Genomic DNA, 9,675 nt, shown 5'->3' with positions numbered 1-9,675 from the left:
TCAAATAATTACTACTTAGGTTGATAATCTAATTAGCTATGAAAGTGTTGCTCTTCCAAATGTAGCTTAGATTCTCAGTTCTTCTTTGAATTTCTAAGATCAATATCTTAACAATTACATGAACTCTTTTGGGATGCTCCTTACATTACTACTTGTTACTAGGCTCCTCAGTTATTATTTCAATTTCTAAGATGAATATCTTATAGCTTACATTAAATCTTTTGGGATGCTCCTTATGTAGCTATTGCATGACTTCTTATTAGGTGTCTCACCAATTTTGTTTCCTTTCATTCTTCAATGGAGTTGTACATTGTAGGTTTGTGCAATGTACTCTCTCCCCCACTCCTCTACTCTCACCTCTTCACTTTCACATGGTATCAAAGCCTTCCATTTGGGCCTTATGTTTGTTGAAGTTTGGAAAGTGTAGAGATTTCTATTGTGTTGCCTTCCAAATTGGGTATTTCATCCTCACATTCTTTTACCTTCCAATAGACATTTCATGTGTATTACTGCGACATCAATTTTGGAACATTCTATAGAAGTATAATTTCTCAAACCATGTCCTATACTATCTTTCACTAGTTTGGCAATATCTTGGTTAGCATTAAGTAAAGTTTTGTTTTGTCTCCATAGGTTACAGTAAAAGCTATAGTTTGATAGCCACAATCCTCAAGTGAATATTTCTACATTGAAATTTCAAACATGACAAAGTCTCATAATCACATCATTTTCTTAAACAAAACAACAAATTGGATGAACAAAATGGGAATTGGAAGTTCAAGCTAGTAAATATCTTCATATTAAAGAAACTGTGGAACATATAAAAGAAAAGACCTGGAGCCCCTTCGTCAACAACAACAACACCATTGGCAATGGATGAAGTTAGAGAACTCAATAAAAATCAAGCATATCGAGATGAAAGATATTAATTAGTACTTAATATAATCAATGTCAATGTCAATGACACCATGATCCAAGCAATGAATGAAAGGAATGTATAATATCTAACAAATTTAATGCAAAGAATATATCAAGAACCTAATCCTTAAAAACCAACGCAAGAATGAAAAGAAGCTATTAGCTTTGAGATAGGTCCTGATTACCTTGTCCAATTTAAAGATATTATGAACCAATTGACATTAATTGACCGAGAAACAAAGAAAGAAAGGCCATTTCAAATTGTATGAATTGTCTTCATAAGGATTATGGGCATTTTGTGATAGCCATGATGATCACTAGAGATTCTCCATCAACATTTGAAACCATGTTTGAACATTCTTATGCTAGAGTAGATGCAAATAAATTCCCACTATTCAAATCATGAGAAAGATTTCTCTACTAGAGGCAGATGTTTCCAAAGAGGAAGAGATATAACTTGAAATAATGGTGGAAATATAATGCCAATGGGAACTATCCACATACTGTTGGTTTACATCTCTAGCATACAACTCAACAATTACCAGGGATCAAGTGCGTGGGGTGTTCCTAAGAAACCCTCACTATAAGAGGAGCTTCCAAGGCTCTATGCCAGGGGTGAGCCACACACAACCAACTTGCCCAAGAGGGCTCTGTTCTGCATCTCCAATCAATGATATCCAAGCCTCCCAGTTCCTGCGGCATGATCATCGTCTACCAACAAGCAACCCTAGCTCTAGTATTCCTCATGCCTTCCGATCCTACCCAAAGGAAATTCCTAACCAACTGTCGGAGCTACCCAATGCACCCCCTATGAAAGCACCAGCAGGAGGCCATATACCAAGTCGTGGGAAGAAGCACCTGGTTTTCCACTATGGAGATTTTGGCCGAGCTTTGGTAGAGAAGCTTACACACCGAACACTCTCGAGGATCAGGACGATCTGATGTAATATCAATACCCATCATGGTCCTTTCAATAAGGGGTATTGAGGAGTCTACCAATTTAGCACTCTAAAAAGAACTATAATAATTGCAATTATCATGGCATTCTAAGTAAATGGGAACCCAAATGTAGGAACAAACAAAGGGATTTGCTAATAAATAGTACATTATGGACAAAAATAAAAAATAACATGTCATCGTCAAAATCACAAACAATCTAGCAACTTTGCTAATGAGAGAAATCAAAGGCAACCCCAAGATGATAACGTTCAATATCAGCTTTTATTCATCAATATTCAAATATAGAAAATTCAAAAAGCATTTTCTTTTTTTTTTGAAAAAACAGGCATTTTCGTTGATGAAGAAGAGATTTGGTGGTTCGATTTGAGTCACAAGTGCTTTTATTTGTCAATATTTAAATATAGAAAATTCAAAAAGCATTTGCACTGATGAAGAAGAGATTTGGTGGTTTGATTCGAGTCATAAGAGCATAAGCGCAACAGGCATTTTCGTTGATGAAGAAGAGATTTGGTGGTTCGATTTGAGTCACAAGTGCTTTTATTTGTCAATATTTAAATATAGAAAATTCAAAAAGCATTTGCACTGATGAAGAAGAGATTTGGTGGTTTGATTCGAGTCATAAGAGCATAAGCGCTATGTAAAACACTTTTTGCAATTCATAGATGAAGCAAAAAGTACTAAACGAGAAGCCAACACAGAACAAGTGGACGATTTGAGCTCAATACAACTATCTAGAAAGCCCTATGAGTCCAAGTGTGACACCAATAGCCAAAAGGAACACCTTGAAATTTGAGCTAGATGACTTCAAATTGGAATAGAGCAAAAAGCCAAGATGCACAAGTTCAAGCACTTGGTCCCACTGATGCATGACAAAGCCACACTGCACTCATAGTATCTTGATCCCTAAGCTTCAAATTCAAAGAATATCTTGGTACTCTGCAACCCCAAGTCCACCCATGTCCAAAGTTGACCTACAAGCACTAGCAATAGCTAGATCAGCCCTTCACATTGGGACTTGGTCCACATTGCACAAATCTAGTATAGCTAAGGGGGACACCTTAAGTAAGTGGGTATGTAGTCCAAGAGTAGGGATGAGTGGCCCTATGAAGAAATCCTATTGATAATGGGCTAGTGTCAGCAAAAGTATGCTCATTAGAGGTGATAATGAGCACATTGAGTGTCCATGTGGGTTAATGGTAAGCAAGAATATGGAATCTTACTTAATGTATCTTCTTAATCCGTTGAATTATTCCTTGAGTTTGAAGCTTGGTGGTATCAAATGGCTAGCCAAGCTATGTAGAAGATAATTTTGTGTACTTTTTAAATGTGGGTTCCTATGAAAGACCTCTGATGGGATGTAATACTTTTTTGTGATGCTCTATTTATAGATGTATGGAGTTATCATCTCCCCTTTAATATAGGATTCCGCAATTGTTTTACTATGTATGCTTCAATTTATCACTAGAGTGTTGTGTATTAAGGAGGATCTAAATAGAATATTTTTCTCTACACAAATATTCATTCATATCTCCCTTGCTAGTACATCTAGAAGGTAGAGTGCAATCCAAAATTATGAATGAGTAAATCAATGACTGTTAAATTACACGGCGTAGTGGAACAAAAACTAAACAAAGAATAGAGAGTACACATCAAACTGGAGAGGAACAAAATTTTCCTTCAATACTGATGTAGTACAGATGATGGCTCCATCCACCCGTGCACTCCCACAGTGGAGCTTAGATGGTGATCTAGACAAATACTAGGTGAAGAGCTACTAGCTGGAAGATCTAATCTGATCTGATCTGATACAATGGACTAGGGAGGTCGCCTCTTTATAGCTATGAGGGCGGTAGTCGGATCAACATAGTCGGTGGAAGCGACCAGTCAACCTAGTCGGTGGAGTCGACTAGTCAACCTAGTCAGTGGAACCGACTAGTCGTCCATGGAATATTCAGGGAATATTTCCTATACCGTCGCCTCAGGGGCTCTCGCCCCCTTGGGACCGCCCAGTTGGGGGCCAGCTGGCCCCCAGGCCCTGTTGAGAGATATGGTGCCATGAGCACTTGTAGAGCAAAGGTATGAGCAAAGGGTAAGCTGCCACATGGCATGGAGGAGATATCCCACATGTGAGCAAGCAAATGGATGTAAGTACCCTCACCTATAAAAGGGAGGTTCATTTGAAGTAATATCAATCAAGCACTTTGCACTATCTCAAGATTCTCTTTATGAGTCCAAGCTAATCTATCTTGGAACCTAATTGACTTGAGGTACATGTCATGAGCACTCTCTTCATCATGTTTCCACATAGGTTCCATCCACCTTAGAGTGCTCCACAGATCCTGAGGCACACATGTTTTGTCATGGTATCAGAGCATAGGTTTAGCTCTCCTAGTTTAGCTCAATAGTAGTTCACTAGGATTGCTCCCATTCCTAGATTAGTTGTAAGCATGTCTTAGGAGCTCATGTTTTTCTCCTAGGTTAGTTTTAGTTTTTAGATGGAGAGTTCCTTCTTGGTTTCTTGATGTTTTTGTAAAGGAGAGTTCTTATGAAATTTCCGTCTCCCCACTCTGAAAGAGAGCAATTCCTTCATAATATTCTATAAGAGAGAGAGAGATTCATTGAGAAATAGGAAGAGACAGCGTCCAATTTCCTGCATTAGCCTTCACAATTCTGAGGGAGATGTCTCAGATCTTGTTCTTTGGGAGCTTCTCTATCTAAGCTAAGCCTCTCCAACAAGTCTCCAACGGTTGGCAGCCCCTCTAAGCCACGACCTAGCACTCAGACAAACGCCCAAGCCAACTTGCAAGGCTTGATGTCCAACGGCCGGCTCCATCGATGCCCACAGCAACATCTCCTACAAGCTAGCCCACACACAAACGGCGACCAAGCCTGGCCTCCAACAAAGTAGCTGCCTCCATCAATGATGTTCTTCAAAACTGCGCGACACAGAAGTCATCTCCTACGAGCAGCGCTTTGCAGTCGATCGCCTTGCACACACAAGCTCTGATGCTCAGCCCGAACAGCTCCCACAGCTCTGCCTCTACGTCCAACTGCAAGCCCCGTCCAACAGCGCAGCCAGCTCCTAAACTGTGCAACTCCAAGCCTCACATGCAGGCCCGACTCTGCACGAACAGCTACAGCCAAGCGCCCACCAGCCAGGCCACCGCTATCAATGAAGGCTCCTCGCATGACCAGCAACTCGTCATCCCGGCTGCCTCGACCTTGTCTCTGCCCCACGATGGCCATCAACGAAGCAGGGCATGGAGCAGCCACTGCAGACAGTAGAACGAAGCTGTTGAGTACCTAGTACGAGGACAATAGAAATATGAGCCGGAGTTGGAGCTTGATGCGAGCTCTATCAGAAGAATATGGCAATCGCGTCGTCGCCATCTCATTCTGGATCACCAAATTTTGAGGAAGACAACGCCACGTGGCAGATAAGGACACGTGGCTAACACAACTGTGGTTAGTACATGCTTGGTTAGCCACACTCAAGGGCTAGACCTTACTACACGTGGCAGGTAAGCCTAGGTCAAATGTTGACCTTGGGGTAAATCTGTGGTCACAACCTTGGTCAATGGTCAAGCAACCCAAAAGAAACCATGGTTAAGTTAACTCACCAGCAATAACCATGGTAAGGGTAAGATTAGTTAAGTGCCACCTAAGCACATAGCCCCTACCAAGCACATTTTGGAATTGAGCATGTGAATCTATGTGCCACATCATGAAGGCCCCCTCTTCTTCACGAAAACTTCGATAAGGCATAAGTTGCAATCCAGGAGGAATTTGGACAGGCTCCAAAAAGGAAAAGTGATCGTCTTTTCAAGCTCTACGCGTCTATCAAGTCAGAATCATTGTTAGCCATTAGACACTGCCAATATTGAAAGAAATCAATTGGTAAGACCTTTGCAACAAATGGAAAAGCAACGCATGAATGCAAAAAGCATGCCAGAAGCACAAGTGCATGAGATGACCATAGCCCGAAACATGGCATCCACACATAAAGCATCAAGGCACATGGAAGAACAAAGCATCATGCAGGTAGCTACACCATTCAAGCCATGAGCCAAAAGGTGACATCAATGGAATGTATTGAAAAAGTAAAAACCTTGCCAACCTTGCCTATGTTTTGTAAATCAAGCCTGACCACCTGAGAGTAGCTATGAAAGCACCCAGGGGAGGTATTGACATGTAGAAGCCACACTTGACCACCTTAAGTAGCATGCATGCACTAAGGGGAGGTGATGGATTTATAACTCACATCTGACCACCTTGCAGTAGCCAAAGGATTATGGCACCAAGGGGAGGTGTTGAGAGATATGGTGCCATGAGCACTTGTAGAGCAAAGGTATGAGCAAAGGGTAAGCTGCCACATGGCATGGAGGAGATATCCCACATGTGAGCAAGCAAATGGATGTAAGTACCCTCACCTATAAAAGGGAGGTTCATTTGAAGTAATATCAATCAAGCACTTTGCACTATCTCAAGATTCTCTTTATGAGTCCAAGCTAATCTATCTTGGAACCTAATTGACTTGAGGTACATGTCATGAGCACTCTCTTCATCATGTTTCCACATAGGTTCCATCCACCTTAGAGTGCTCCACAGATCCTGAGGCACACATGTTTAAGGGGATCTCACACAATCACCTTTCTACCATCAACAGTCTCATTGATAGACCTCATCTGACATGCAAGTCAGGATCCATCCAGTGTCCCGGGCTCACACATGGCTTCTCCTCATATGGGGGCCTTACAACTTGAGCACCTTGGACCACTGGTGGTTACCAGGAGGGTGGGGCTTTGAGCATATTTAACAATGACATCATTCCATAGTCATTCCGCTCATACTATGATGGAACAACAGTAAGGAGACAATGGAATGAAGCAAATGGAGATCGTTTATTCAAGAGTCTCCCATAATGTCCCCTCAAGACACCCCCCCTCAATGTCCACCCGTAGGTGAACTACCTTCTCGGCCCAATGCCGAGTCTCTGAAGATTGCCCAATATATAGGCACCAAGATACATCCAGTGAACATCATAGATGATGTCATAGTAGAAGCCACCAAGATCCTATAATCATGCCACCATCTCCATGAATCTCTCAATCACACCTAATAGAATCTTCTACAACCAAACCTGGTCACACTAACCAACACACAACCCTTGTACCCCTTGGTACACCCCATTACATCAATTTGTACTTCATACTAAGCATCACTCTTGGAAAGAACCCATTTTGTAGTTACAGTTAGTATCATGGTGTGCCTTAGTTCTTGCCATCTTCCCAACTCGAGACAACAATCACTCAAGTAATTTCATGTCCCCTTTGGATTCTGTTGGATTCTTGGTGGTGGGAAGAAAAGATGGCAACGATATGGAGATTAATCTTAACAAAGGACTTTGAAAATGACATGTTTGGCCAAATCTATTCCCCCAATTGAAACATCATAAAATATAACAAAACACAAATGATGTTTTTGACAAAGCACGTTTCGATAAATAACAAGTCAAGTAGTGACATAAAATGGCTTAATAATTAGCAATCATGCACTAAATTGGAGAGGTGAGGTGAGTAGTAACAAATACAAAATACATGCCTACAACAACATCACATCATTCACATGAGGATACACAAACAACACTACAGCACTGAATTTCAACAAAGGTCAACCATTATAGACCCCGCATAGTGGAAGACACCTTCCACTTTCATTTTAACATTTTAAAGATAGCCTCCACCCAGTATCACTTAGAACTTACTAACCCGCTTCTACCTAGTCATATCCTAGACATTCTCCACCGCCATTCTAAACACGCACACCCAATTTTGGCATTGGCCTTCTTCAGCGGTGACTACAATTCCTCGAGTATATCAACATTTGACAACTTCATTATCCAATTTTAGGAGTTGGTGTCAATGTATCCAAGAGTCCTCAAATTTTCCTGCTAATGTAGAGATCCTTAGGTTAACTAGACCCACCACCTCTTGTCGTGGGATTGTAGCCCACACTCCATGGCCAAAGGCCTCAGGTGGCTGAAAGAACAAGAAATTATCTTCTACAAAATAATGTCACTCAATCTCACCCCTCGGGTATCTTGATATTATATAATAAAGTGTTGGAGGCAATGCAACTAATGCCCAATGAAGGCTTCAACCAATTTGAGATCATGTTGCATACCCCACACAACTAAGGAAGAGTTTGATATAGCTATAACCATTTTTAACTCTATAGCACATCCTGACACGTCTCACTTGCCACACCCCTCCATCGTCCACCTCCTTCTCCCCTAAAAATCTATCTTAATTTTCCCACTCACTCCACATAACCCACGTCTTCCACCTCCACACAGCCTTCTACCTTGCAACCCATAAGCACTCACCTAGGGTCGATGGAGACCCCTGTAAGACAAAATTTTGATCAACTTGTTGAGTTCACTCTCGAGCAAATCCAAAATATCCTCCAGCTAGCCTTTGTTCTCAGTGGAGCCTCTTCCACAACATCCACTTCCTATGAAAATGGACCAATTTCCAATAGAACGGGATGGTTAGGTTGAAGAAATTTTGATCAAAGATCCCAAGTGGTACTGTGTGCTGCATAAATGCAGACATTTTGAAGATATAACAGCCTCTGGAAGGGCAAGCTACATAGTTTTGATCTAAAGACTATAGATATAATGGAAGTACGGGCCTCGACCACCTTCATTGAAAAAACTTTTAGATAGTGGTCGGCTGCCAATAATAAAGAGACTGGACATGGATATGTGGACCCCAATCACAAGCTGTGCCCATCAATGACATTGCAGGGGTTCAGCTAGCTTGGAGGATACGCTTTTTGAAGCATCCAAAGTACTGGCAAATGTATTGCAATGTCAATAGGGGACCACCACATACATCCAACCTATATGCCCCTATGCTGAAGAAGGAAATGGAGCCTCTTCCAAAAGATGCAAGAGAACGACCAAAATATTCTCTATAATTTTCATCGCTTTGACTTTTTAAAGGTGGCTACCGCATACGCCCTTACATATCATATGCTAAACTCCATCGAAACAAATGCCAAAGTGTCGGATCCCGCTATCATAGCCTCCATACACTTTTTCCATCAATGAATTATACTCCTCCAAGATATTCTTACGCACGTTCCCACAATCAAAGAGCGACATCTAAATATACGGAATGAGCTAGTCTTTGATCTGGACGAGGGCCCCTCATATCGACAAATGATCCCCATGTACCTCCGAGTCCAAAATCTCCTTGCCCATCACATCAGGACGTTTGAGGATATGCATGACACATTTTTGGGAATTGCATCACCGATTTTGCTAGATCTCGCAATGACTCTCTCTCTTTTTCCAAGAGTTGTATCTTGTGTTCTTTACGCTTCTTGCCTTTAGTGAATGCCACTCATCCCCCTTCCCCTTCTCTTGTCTCTTGCTTCCCATCCCCTCTCTCTCTTCCTCTGCCTTCTTCCATCCCTTCTCCCCCTTTTCATGTGGATGCACTCTTGCAACAACTCTAGGAGCCATTTGAGTGACACCTATGGACCGTTCATGCTTGCGTAGCTCCCACAAGGAGTAGCTTGGAGTAGGAGGCTCCATCGGCACACTTCCAAGTTCCCCACAACACTTGAGCCACCATCGAGACCAGACAACATATAATACCACACCCCGTATAGATCTTATGAGTCTACTAGTTTGCGCGCATATTAATTTTGGTTCTAATTAGGGAATGCAATTGTAAGTCCTTTTTTTTGTTTTCATAGAGTTCCACTTTTGAGCTCTTCTTGATACAT

Source organism: Dipteris shenzhenensis, chromosome 27 (genome assembly GCF_047967505.1).
Source record: "Dipteris shenzhenensis isolate YYH24624 ecotype China chromosome 27, Dip_SZ_1.0, whole genome shotgun sequence".
Taxonomy (NCBI): Eukaryota; Viridiplantae; Streptophyta; class Polypodiopsida; order Gleicheniales; family Dipteridaceae; genus Dipteris; species Dipteris shenzhenensis.
This window is presented reverse-complemented; position numbering follows the sequence as displayed.